This window comes from Peromyscus eremicus, chromosome 16_21 (genome assembly GCF_949786415.1).
Source record: "Peromyscus eremicus chromosome 16_21, PerEre_H2_v1, whole genome shotgun sequence".
Taxonomy (NCBI): domain Eukaryota; kingdom Metazoa; phylum Chordata; class Mammalia; order Rodentia; family Cricetidae; genus Peromyscus; species Peromyscus eremicus.
The window spans coordinates 64914953-64928676 of NC_081432.1; the positions used below are offsets into that span (position 1 = coordinate 64914953).

The 13724-nt window shown below is 36.8% G+C and overlaps 1 protein-coding gene and 1 pseudogene across 3 annotated transcripts in view; both read right to left on the reverse strand.

Moving 5' to 3' along the window:
• Tbc1d5 (TBC1 domain family member 5) overlaps positions 1 to 13724 on the reverse strand; it is a 454960-nt gene that overhangs the window by 322917 nt on the left and 118319 nt on the right. The gene's annotated exons all lie outside the window — the stretch shown is intronic.
• Positions 1527 to 1653, reverse strand: LOC131893994 (U2 spliceosomal RNA; annotated as a pseudogene).

The following is a 13724-nucleotide window of genomic DNA, read 5'->3' on the forward strand; positions in this document are numbered from 1 at the left end:
TCAGACATTTGTTTGGTAGCAGAAGTTCCTCCATAATGCAGGCTTGAAAAGTCTATGCAGTTGTATTTAAAATCTGTATGTGCTATAAAAGTACATACTATATAGACATGAAATTTATGACATATTGATTAAACATACTGAATGGGTTTTAAAAACTAATTTATATAAATGATTATAATAGCCTATATTATGTTTGCTATTGAGGCATATGGTAGTAAATTTGAATTTAATTTTAAATTTACATGAATATAAAAAATTTTGTAATTTTATCCATGATGCATATGAAATGGCAATTAAAATGAGGACTATACTTTATATAGTTGAGACTGAAGTCAATCAATCTAGAAATGTAAGTTTATTTCTTAAAAACAACCAAAGAATGACTTATTTGTCAGGAATAAGGAAAAAAATGCAACTGCTTGTGAAAGTAATACTGAAAATCATCCAGTAAATGTTTGTATTATAATTTACATACTATAATCACAAATTATATAATTATAAATATGGTTTTAGGCATAAATGGACTTTGTTACTATGTATTCCATATTTTTTAAAATTTCCAATTGGTATATAATAGACATATATTCAGACAGACCCCTGTTTAAGACAGGTCCACAGTAACTCCACCTCAAGAGACTTAAACAGTTTCTAAAATGAAAACAATTTTCAAGGACAGTAAGTCTTTTCAGTAAATCAGGGCGTCTATTTGGTTAAAAGGAAGGTCCTTCTGGCCTTTGCATCTGTAGGACTCAAGCTCTGATTTTGAGACTAAGATGTTATGAAATATGTGGATGCCAAAGTAGGGGTGAGTCTTGACCTTATCTTCAATTTCATTACATGAGAGGTCATACATCCAGATAAAAAAGCAAAACAAAACAAACAAGGACCTAAGATACAATCACTAATTTGAAGTTTGCATTTTCAGTCCTTTCAGACGCACTGTCAGAGCCTTATCATCTCACCAAAAAAAAAAAAAAAAGATACTGGAAGAGAGAAAGTTGGTTTTCTTAAAGGATGTGGCCCTGGAGATCTAATACACCCCAGTAGATGGCCACCCACCAAAGAACATATGGGCAGCAACAATAGAACTCAATGGGTTAAAAGAAAAGGAATGAAGACACAAAGTAGGCATGGAATGAGGAGTGGATTTGGAAGGTGATGGAGGAAGAGGATAAGTATGATCAGAAATGTATGAAATTCTCAAAGAATTAGTAAAAGTATGTTTTGAAAGCACTTCTCCTTGGCAAACTAATCTTTCTACTAGTCTTGATTCAAAGTTGTTTTATCTTTTCATATACACTGTTCTAAAATGAACTACTTTAACTTCCTCTCCTGTATCACAGACTCTTTCTCCCTCCTGTGCCTTACTCTTTGACCTCATCATGTCAACATTTTGAAGGTCTTTCCTAAATTAAGAACAATAAACCTTCGTCTTGCACCACTAAGAAGATCTTCACAGATAGACAGTTCATTTTGCTGGTACACTTCAGCTCTTACTGCTGTATCGACCATGTAACCCTGGGCAGACAGACTTGTGCCTCATACCACTCCACCTCTCATGCACATAAGGGATTTCATGAGCCCTTTCCAGCACTTCACTTCTGATAAGAACAGATACTACACTTGATCTTAGCCAAAAGGCCGAGAAGTGATGCACTTCACTTCTGATCTGCTGTTCACTTTCTTTTCTGCTGCTTTGTCTTCATTGACTTCATATTTCCCTCCTTCATCTTAACAAGTTTCTCTTTTCTCATCACACTGCTTAATTCTACTCAACTTCTCCAAGATTCCCTTTTTATCTTCCTTTATAATCCCTGTTCAGTCTTGCACCTGTAAAACACACCTACTTATCTTTGCTTTACCAATGTGTGATACAATGCTTGGAGAATGCTAAGCAAATTATTGAACATGGTCATGCTAAGAATATTTACTAATATTAATAATACTTAGCATATATCTCTAATTGATCTCCTGGGCTTGATAGATGTATTTTTATTCAAACATTTCCTAAATATTTGTAATCAGCATGATAACTAGACAAAGTCATCCTGCACACTCTACCCCTGTATCTAAAAAACAACCTAAGGGATAATAGAACCAATCAGCCATCCAAGCTTAATACTTTCATTTCCCTCTAGATCTTCTCATATGCAACCAATTGCTAGATTTGGTCAATCTATCTCCTAAGTGGGTTACTTATTCTTCTTTCTTATCTCTGATATAACTTAATTCAGTTCTTCAATTTAATTCCTCCCTGCCCCTGACGTATATATAATTCCTTAACTAGTGCTTGGCTCTTCAACTCTTTCTCTAATTCTAATATGTAAAAGTGATCACATCGCTCCCTGGCTTATTGCCTTAAAAGTCAGAAAGTCTGCCATCACAACTTGAGGCTCTTCTGTGCCATCAGTCTTCCAATTTTCCTTTTTCCTTCTAAAGAAAATAATTTAAAAAGCTCAAACACAACATAATGAATAAGGCTCTTCAATATACAATCTCAAGTCTCAGTATTTTTTAGCATAAAAAACTAATTACTTGCTTGTAGTGGTTTGGGGGCTCCTGCAGTAGTATTTCTATCTGAATTTTACTTTCTAGAGTCCTTCTTTCAACATTCTTCACATGCCCAGCCTGTATATTCTCTGAAAAGTCTCCATAGAATTCCTTAAATTTACCTCCCAGGTGTTCTAGGAATTATGAGATCTACTGTCATTCCTTCATTCCTCTGTCATATTATTCTTTGCACTGGATATTTTTCATTTTCATTTTTCTTTTTTTTTCTTTGACTGCCAACATATTTCATATAAATCTCTCTCTCTTAAAGGAAATAATCCTATCTTGACTTCTTTGATCCAACACCTTGTTTTGCCACAAAAGTAAGCAAAAACTGCTCAGTAGGAAAGTTATGAAAGGGAATAAATATCTTTAGTATCTCAAGTTCTGTATTATTTTATAAAACAGCTATAACTGATACTTGCTGCTTCTCACCTTTATTCCCAAAGCAAACTATCTTTCTTGTACATTTCTAGAAACCCATCCTAAAATACACTGCATGTGTTCATGTACAAATAAGACCTATCAACTAACACTCAGTGACTAGAAAGTCTATCATTTCACTCAGTCTATGTAGCATTTTTGGTCTACTAATTCTACTATCTCCAAAGCAACTTTGGGCAAGCTTCATGTTTTACCCCAACCCAGGAATCTGAATCTTTCTTGGCACTGTACCCTTCCGTACAGTTGCTACTGTCACCTATAGGACGCACTGTACACTCTTCAAGATGCTCCCACTCCCAATGAGTTGTTCTTCTCTCCATTCTACTTTGTTAAGTAGCACTCCTGTCAACCATGGTACCCAAACTTTTCCAATAAAGCTGGTACAGTACTCTGCAAAACAGCCATTATTTTATACACTGGCAAAGGAAAAGAACATCTTTCTTCTAGCATCTCAGAAAATACCAAGGCCATGCTATTCAGTGGTTCTCAACCTTCTTAATGCTGCAGCCCTTTAATATAGTTCCTCATGTTGTGGCAACCCCCACCTCCCGACCATAACATTATTTTCATTGCTACTTCATAACTGCAATTTTGCTAGTTATAAATCATAATGTATTGCTGCCTTGAGGATCAGCCTCCAGGCAGCACAGGGCTCCAAGGGAAAATCCACAGCACTGGCATGTACTGGACTTTTCTATCTGAGGGGGTCAGGAAAAAGGCATTCACATATTCTCTTGATCATTCCCTTCTTTATTCATCAGCCTCTTCTGATGGACTGACTGGGCTGGAATTGGCTGACATGGGATTGGCTGGCATTGGGCAGCAAACAGCTGTACACAAATGTATTTATAGATTATTACATAAAGTATTTCCTCATACAAAGGTCCCTAACCTTAATTTACATGTCTTGCTGAAGGGTAGCTTCACATGCCTCCAAGGCCCTAGCCTTTCACTATGCATTGTATGCAATACACAATAATACAAGAGCCCCAAATGTGCCTGAGGTGTCTTGTGATCAAAGTCATGGGATGGCCACAAGGCCCCCTCAGCAAAACAATCATTGTTTTCCACAAGGATTCTTCAAGGTCAAGGTACTTCTAAAAAACATCTGTTCATTCTAATCTCTATCCCATACAATGATTTTGCTAAATTCCTACAGAATACAGGTAACATGTTTTTCATCTTCCTTACATTATTAAAAACAAAGCCATCTCAATATCCCATATACATTTACACCTACATAACTTACTGCAGATCAACAGAGCATGAGCAGACTGAAAGCATCTTTTCATAGCCAACTCCCTTGCTGGCAGACCACATGCCAAGGCTACCAAGAAAGAATTCTACTGTCTATCTTGAAAGTTAATCTTACCAGGAATCCTATAGGAATCACAAACCTAGACTTTTGTACATAAAAGACAGTCATTCCGCTGTACTTTAGATTCTTAGGGTGTATACCCATTATCAATAGCCTCTTATATCAGGAGATTGAGGGCAGGAATGGGTACTGAAGCAGGAATCTTAAAAGTTCTTATTAATAAAATCAAACCTGAGCCAGGTATTGGGGTGAACTGGAAGATCAGAGAACCAGAACAAGGCACAGCTACCTCACCTCGCCAGATCCTCAGCTGGTCTTGTTTCCTCAGACTGGAGGCCTCCGAGTCCTCATCCAGAATAGGTCTCAGCTGAACTGCTGCTCAAAAGCCTGAAAGCTTAACCAGCCAAATGATTCTAGTTTCTGGTCCTCACCCCTTATATATCTTTCTGCTTTCTGCCTCACTCCCTGGGATTAAAGGCTCGCTTTCTGGATTAAAGGTGTGTGAGTCACCATGCTTGGCTGTATCCTTGAACAGATGGATTTCTGCCTCTGGAATGCTAGGATTAAAGGCGTGTGCTACCACTGCCTATCCTCTATGTTTAATATTGTGGCTGTTCTGTCTCTGACCCCAGATAAGTTTATTAGGGTGCACAATATTTCAGGGAACACAATACCACCTCAGGGTACAAGGAGTTAATCATCACCTTTGATCAACAACCAACCTTTACAGTTGGACACTTTGTAATTTAAACCTTGGCTATGTGTCCTTATGGACACTAGGTTCTTTTCTGTGTTTTTTTTTTTTTTTTTCATCTTAAAGTGTTGTGCCCAGATTGTGACCCCCAGAGAGACCACCAAAGACAGGCATGCCGGAATGCAAAAGCAAGGTTTAATTCTGGATATCCAAAAGCAATACAAGCCTAGGCAGGGACTTCGTCCAATACATACAACGCAGTGGAGGCTGAAGGAAGTGCCCGCCTGTCTGCAAGCTCAGTTTTTAAAGGGAAAAATCACAAGGTTACATCATTTAGGGGTGCTAGTATGGGTACAACTCTGACTGGCTCGCTTCTAGGGGCTTTCTAGAAATCATGGCTTAATCTTACTTCTAAGGGAGCGGTTGCCCACCACCATTTCTCATTGGCTGCCCTCAGGTGGGGACATTTCTGTGGTCAGTTACCCTGGAAACCCAGGAGAGGACATTCCATAGTCCAGTAGTCATTACCTCATGACTACCTTGTGACTCTGTACTTTTACACTTCCTGGTTTCTGGAATCTGGACTGACTTGTTTCAGTAACTATTGGCCTATTCCTAGAAGGAGAAATCTTAGGCCTTAGTTTTTGGGTGAAAGAAAGCATTTTGGTCTTATTTCTAAGATGGCTCATTTTGGTCTCACAAAGTTATTGTCAAAACATCTGATCTAACCTGAAGTTATTACAAGGCTTTGTTTCATCCAAATGATGCACATTGAGACCTTTACCTTCTTAGTATTAAGAGAATTAAGGCTAGCCTGGCTTCCAGGGAATTCAATTGTTCTCCTAATCATTAACCTGAGTTGTAATCTAAAGCAGCTCCTAAGGTGGAATTCATAGATCTTGAGCTGTGAAACATATCCTTGTATATATTTTTATTCATCAAATCACTGTATAAGCTAACATTATTATCAATTAGACTGTACAGCTTAGGGAGGAAATCATCTTCATAATAATTTGCAGGTAAAACGGCCCAGTAGAATGGGAAGTTTCCAAGAGATAAATGCATTACCTTACAGGCAGTGGGGAATTTCCCCACACCCAATTCAACCAAGCCAAGTATCAGGGAAAGACAGCAACAACAGGTTATGCAAAGGCACAATAGAAGGCATGGGGTGGGAGGTCTTTGGGTCCTTTCCTACACAAGAATTATCCACCAGGGGGTTGCCTCCTGGTGGGCCAACACTCTGAACCTCAATCATCACCTGCTGCTCCCCTGCCATGGCTACCATCAGTAATGTAAATCTCTGTGCTTTTCAATGGCCTTAGGTGACCCTTGTAAAAGGATCCTTTCACCCCCAAAGGGGTTGTGATGCACATGCTGAGAACCATTGTTTTAGAGTAAAACCTCTAATTCTCTTGTTGTGATTTTACTTTTCTTGTACTCAGCCAATCATCTTTCTATTTCCATAGGCTTCTGACAAATGCCCAGAGTAGTAGTTCTGACAAAGCAGAACACAAGCTGAATTCATTTAACTTTACTAACAACAGACTATCATCAGTTGCTATGGCTTGACAGTGTCCCCCAAACTTAATGAGCCTAAAACTGAGCCCAAAGTGGTGCTGTTGATACACTGGAACCTTTAAGAGGTTGACATCATGTTAAATAACTAGGTCATAATAGCACTACTATGAAAAGATTAATGTATGAATCACAGAATCACAGAGTTCTCATAGAGTAGGTTGTTAGACAGCAAGGATAGCCTAGGTCTCAAGCCAGTCCTCAGCCATGCTGAAGAGTTTTCACCCTTCTGTCTGGAACTATCTGTTCTTACAAATATAAATGGAAAAGATGGCTGAAAGGGCAGCAGGCAAACACTGTAGGGCAGAGGACAATCGGTGATGGTATTACACATTTGTTCTTTATGTCATGAAAACATAATAAAGAATAAGAACTTTCCTTTTAGTTTTGTGCTCATTTTAGTATCTTTAGTTAGAAATATGTACCAACATAACCTAATCATACATAAGGCAAAGAATGGAATGGTTAAAAAAAATAATGCAAATTCTCTAAAACTAAAGCATTGTACACAAAATGTACAATGAGTACCTGCATCCCTGACACTCTAATTTCATCCAAACATTTAGATATATATAGAGAGAAATGAGAACCCTAGTTTTCAAAGCAGGCTGAATGAGAAAATGCTTTTGGTTAATGTAATTCCATCAAGCCCTTGATGCCAGAAATTTTCACTCCAGGTATCCAGCAAAACCCAGGGTGCTCAGTTACGAAAACCAGATCTTTATTTTTGCATATTGGTTTTGATACTTTTAGTCATTTGTTCAACTGTAATTTCCTGAAGTTTTAAAACTCTAGTCTCCTAGAATCTGTATTATGATGAACAAAAATGAAATATATATGCTTAAAATTATACTATTTTAAATTGGTTTCTATCAGAAAAATCAACTTAAAATTAATATGATAAAAATGAAGAATAGAAAGGGCAAAGGCTTTAAATGCATAAAAGAAATAAGAATGGACAAGAGGTGAATGGTAAGATGTGGAGTACAGTTATTTTTTTAAGTTTTAATTTAAAAAATTTATTTAGAAATAATTATATGTAATTCTGCTATAAGTATAATTCAAAAATTTAGCACACCATATCATTCTAGAATGTGAATAGTGGCATATTTGAAACAAGTAATGATTTTAAAAACTAAACAAAAATCAGGGCTACAGAGCTAGCACAAGAGTCAAGAGTTATACTGCTCTTACAGAAGACAAAGGTTAATTTCCAGCACCTAAACTGGACAACTCATATCTGATCCAAGGATCTGATGCTGTTCTCTGGCTTCTACAGGCACCTGCAAATACTCATACTCAGATACTCACCTATATACACGTAATTATAAAAAAAAATTGTTTTAAACTACTTTTATTGCTTTTATTCAATTTGTGGATAACCTAATGCCGGTGATCCTTGAGCCAATAATAAAAATTCCTAAATCAAAATGAGTAAAGATGAACATATTTTTAAAAATTCAGGTACTTTTTAAAAACTGTTTCTATTCATTCTGTTCTATTATCTATAAAGTCTACAAATCCACAATACAAAGTGTTATGGTTGACATTTTAACAAAAATACTAGTTCATGCAAGACAAATCTTATCTCCATTTATAGTATCTATTTTTAATAGTTACTTATCAATTTACTAAAGAATGCTCAGAGAAGCATTCTAGATACTTTATTTGTTGGATTATGTAGGACTACTTCCAATAGAATATCATATATTTTAATGATCGGGTTCTGATGTTTTTAATACCTCACTATGTTAGGTGGGAGTTGGAAGGACAGGGTCTAACTCTGTAGCCTACGTAGTCTCAAACTCACAACACTCCTCCCCCACCTTCTCCAAAGGTAATATTATAGGTATGTTTCACCATGCATAGCTACACTGCAGTTTCTCCTCCCTCCACTCCCCCCAGTTCCTCCCCTCTTCCAACCTCCCCTCTCCCCCAGGTCCACTCCTCCTTTTCCCTTAAAAAAAAGAAAGAAAGAAAAAAGGGAAAAAAAAAAAAAGATCAGGTTCCCCAGGGATATCTACCTAATATGGGCTAACAAGACACAATAAAACTGGGCACAAATCTTTATACCAAGGCTGGACAAGGTAACCCAGTAGGAGTAAAAGGATCTCAAGAGCAGGCAGAAGAGTCAGAGACATCCCCTACTCCCATTGTCAGAAGTCCCAAAAGAATACCAAGCTACATAACCATAACATATATTCAGAGGACCTAAGAAAATGTATTACTCAGCTGTGAAAAACAATGACATCATGATATGGGCAGGCAAATCAATGGAGTATTACTCAGCTGTGAAAAACAATGACATCATGATATGGGCAGGTAAATCAATGGAACTAGAAAAGATCGTTAGGTAACCCAAACCTATAAAGACAAACATGGTATGTACTCACAAATATGTGGATATTAGTTGTTATGTAAAGGATAATCATGCTATAATTCACAGACCCAGAGAGGCTAAGTAACAAGGAAAGCTCTACAGGTGATGCATGGATCTCCCTCGAAAAAAGAAATAGAATAGATTTTGGGGATGGAACAGTAGGGATCAGACTGGGGGGTGGAGGGAGAGAGTACTAGAGGTGGAAGGAAAGATGACTAGAACTTGGGGGGGGATGTAGAAACCTAGTGCAGTGGAAACTCCCTGGAATCTAAGAAACTGAACCCTAGTCTCCTAGTAATGGGGGATACTGACCCCAAACTGGCCATCTTCTATAAGCAAGCAAGGCTCCTAGCAGTGAGACTTGGACATCAACCCAGCCACAAAACCTTCGACCTACAATCTGTCCTGCCTGCAAGATATGCTGGGGTATAGGTAGCCCAGAAATTGTGGGAGTAGCCAATCAATGACTGATCCAACTTGAAACCTATACCACAAGAGGGAGCCCATGCCTGACACTGACTGGATAGCCAGGAACCAGAGGCAGGACAGGCCAGAGACCCAGGATAGAACCAAACATGACTTGGGGGATGGGGGGACGGGGGGACGGAGGCGGGGGGGGGGGGGGAGGTCACTGAAATGATTCCTAATGATATTCGGCTATGCTCATAGATCATTGCTTAGCCCAATTGCCATCAGAGGAGCATCATCAAGCAACCAACGGGAGCTGATTCAGAGACCCACAGCCAAATACTCAACGAAGCCAGGGGAACCCAGCAGAAGAAGGGGAGAAAGGACTGTAGGAGTCAGAGGGGTCAAGGATACCATGAGAACATGGCATGTTCACAGGATCAACTAAGCAGATCTCATAGGGGTTCACAGAGACTGAAGTGACAGAGACCCTGTGTGGGTCTGAGCCAGGTTATCTGCATATACACATACATTTCTTAAGTACTAGAAAATTTCAATCTTTGATTTTTTTTCATTAACGTATATGCAGACATAGTGCCCACTTCAAAAAAAAAATCATCAAAATACAATTCATCTTACATTTAAGCACTTTAAGGACAGTGGTATTATTCTGCTCAATGAACTGCTTCAAGAGATAAAATTAAAAACATAACTAGCTATTTTAATATATACATGCAGGTATAGCCACACAAACATTGTAAATATATGAACTTTCTTCAATGCATCTTCAGCTTAAACTTTTATCCCCAATTTGTTTGTATCACAATTTTCTTAAAAAAAAAAAAAGGGATGGAATTTCATCTTTTCATTATAAAAATGATATAAAATAAATACTTTGACCTCAAGCCCTAGGTGTTTAATGTCTTAGACCAAAGCACTGCAATTAATATGAAATTCTAAATCTAGAAAATACTGCCACATAAACAGTATAACAGCCAAGTACTGTCTAAAAAGCCATATGTTTTTTCCCATTGTTCAAAAAAAGGAGATGACTTCCCGTCACTTATGTTTCTGATTAGCAAGGTGATTTATGCCACAATCACTAAAAATGCCAGCAAGTGAATGAGAAAATGCATAGTGACTGCACCAGATGTGCACAGTAAACAGGAATCCCATTGTAATCTCCGGTACTTAGTTTATATGAAGGTAATGTAGGAAACACTCTTGGATATGGCAAAGTCACTCTTTTTTTACATTTGACTATAAATGATATGAAATAAATTGTGTGTTTTATACTTTATGGCATGCATACATTGATAAATTAGGTAGCGTTTTGTATCCTGACTTATCTACAAGACAAACCTGGCTAAGATCATGGGGATTAATTGCTTCAGAAGTGTGAAATGCCGCTTTTCCATTCTTTTCTGCACACTCAGTGAAGAAACAATGATTAATCACTGTTTAACTATTCTCTTGAGGATCTACAAGATTGCCAAAGCAGGACTTATCCTCATAAATCCAAAAAATACAGGTTTAGATTTGTAGCCAACAACCAAAAGGACTTGAACCTGAACTCATTTGTTATCAGATTAAAATAGTATCAAGGTTTTAAAATTTACTTGTATACAATATTCTTTAATCAGTTACTTCAATGGGAGGTTAACAGGATATAAGGAAAACTTGTGCGCTGTAAAACAGTAGTAACAAGCATACTTTTCAGACTTGTAAAATCTCACTGGACTAATGTCAAATAATGTAGGATTGAACTAAGACTGATAAGCTCCTTTAGCTATGTAATTCCAATGCACTACTTATGAAAACTACAATATCTGCACACAAAACTTATACAAAATGGCTATTTGTTTTGAGAAATTGTATTCTACATTGCTTGTAAATAGTATCTAGGCAAAACTATTTAGTACTGTTTACATACACACATGCATGTATACATATGCTATGATGACATATTTACATGTATATATACAGTGTGTACACATAAACTGTGTGTGATACTGGGGACTAAATCCTTGGACATGTAAAGCAAATTTTCTCCCACTGATGTGTACCTAAGTTCCTGATTTAAATGTTATTTCTGACCATGTGAAACTTTCAACCTTTCAGTTAGATACTATGAACGGTCCAAAAATAGGTGATATTTTGAAGAGAAGTACATAAGAGGTTTTACCATATTAAAATAATTTACTGTTCAAATATGTTTGGTCAATGTTCACTAATATCAAAATAAATAATAACTCTTAACATAGGAAATTATCTTTGCTATCATCAATGACATTTATACACATATTTTTTGATAATTAAAACTGTATTATTTCAACAATTAGTGTAATGGATAGTAGCTGCATGTCAGTCATTACAAATGAAAGATTATGACAATTTTCATTTTAATGAGTCAACTCTTGACTGGCTACAAAGGATTCTTAAAATAAGAAAAAATATTTCAATGTTTCAGATTTCAATTTAAAATAGAAATACCTAGTGGACTTACTTAACTTAAACACATGTGAAAAAGAAACCCACTTCTAGTCGTAAAGGGCTGGTTTTCTGTGGCCTCCTGCTGCTCCTTTCAGGTCTACAGACATCTTAGAAGACTGCTAAGGGGCAAGTCTAGGATGAACTGGGATCACTCACTACTTGTCATAACCCTTGTCAAAGGGAGCGGGAAAGAAAGTGAAATAGATCTTGCTAGTTCCTTCATCTCATTTCCACTTCAGATTGGCTGTTTCCGTACAATCACAACAGCGAGGGTTCCATCAAGTACACACACAACAAAAACTTGTAAAATTTTTCAATGAATTTGGCAAAAAGAAAATAGTTCTTTTTGCATTATCTAATAAAAGTAAAAATGGACATATTAAGAAGTAAATATTCAAGTATGAGAGTAGTTACCATAAACAGTTTGGTTGTTAACACTTGTGAATCAAGCGGAATAAATTCATTCACATTGGTTTTACCCTCAAAGATGGCATTTTAAAGTCTACAAATAAGCAGATTATCACAGTTTTTTACTTCGCAAACATCTCTCTATTAAGATATTTCACTTGGGTGAAAAGACAGAGTTGTCCTTAGGTGTAACTCAGAATACACCACTAGCATAAAGTCCTATACAGATAACAACAGGATAAGTGGACAGAGGTTCAAGTATAAATACAGCTCGCAGGGAAGGTAACAAAGAAAAGAGTTGGTATATTTTTCCATTGAGGTTTTTACTTTCCCAAACAATTTTGTGCTTTTAAGGGAAAGGTCTCTGTAAATTGTTTATTTTTAAGTTATTAGCCTAAAAACAAAAATCAGACCCCAGATGACCATGACATAATGTAAGTACATCCCAAAAGAAAATGAGAATTTTTATTCCTACTTAAAGAAGAATGGAATGAACTGGAACATGCCTTTAAAGTAAATCAAGATATGATAGCATGTCTAATACACCTTATTTCTAATTATTGTTATGTACCAAGTACTTCCAAGAACCAAGCACTAAGAAACTCCTGGTGCCGTGTTTCTCCCACTGTTATGGTCTCTATGACTATGGAAAACTGTTAGCCAAGGAAAAAAAGTTTTCTTTTGTAAGTTGCTTTTGGTCATATTATTTTATCACAGCAACAAAAAATAATCCAAGTATATTCCAAAGTACACTCCAAGTCCTTAATAGAAAAATAATTTGAATCTTTGTTTCAGTTTCCCTTATACTTGTAGGAATTGGCTAGTAATTGAAAATTTATATCTTACTATGGGTTATTATAGGGGCGGGGGGGAGGTGTGCGCAAATGAACTTCAATCCTTTTTTTCTTTTTGCAGAGGTACTAGGAATCTATCCCAAGGTAAACACTATGTTTTATCTAAGCTATATCTTCAGATCCTGAGATATTGTCAACTCTAAATTTATGCTAACTTCTTATGAATGTCCAAAAGATAAAACATTATATAAAAACCTTATGAATATAAAAAGCATAACCAGGAAAGTATTTCTAAAGCCTTGCTATATACATTCTCTTGCAAACTATCACATGAATTTAAGCTTCTTGAAAGTGGACTCTTGTCACAGACTCAAGCATACATATATTTAGTGTCCTCCAAAACTCCCTAACTCTGAAAAAGAAAGCACTGCATCCTTACTAACAGCTAAAGGGAAAAACCATTTCTAGCACAAGTTACTATTGTTTACCCTTTGGTGTGAAAATGCCTGCAGTAGAAGAAGAAGCCAGGAGGCCATCCATGAGGCAAACTCTCTGCTCTGTGGAGAAATATCTCAAAGAAGCACTCCAGCATGACTCAGCTAAATGAGAAGGGGGTTAAAAACAGGAAAGGGAAAAGAAGAATCTGGTGATAGAATG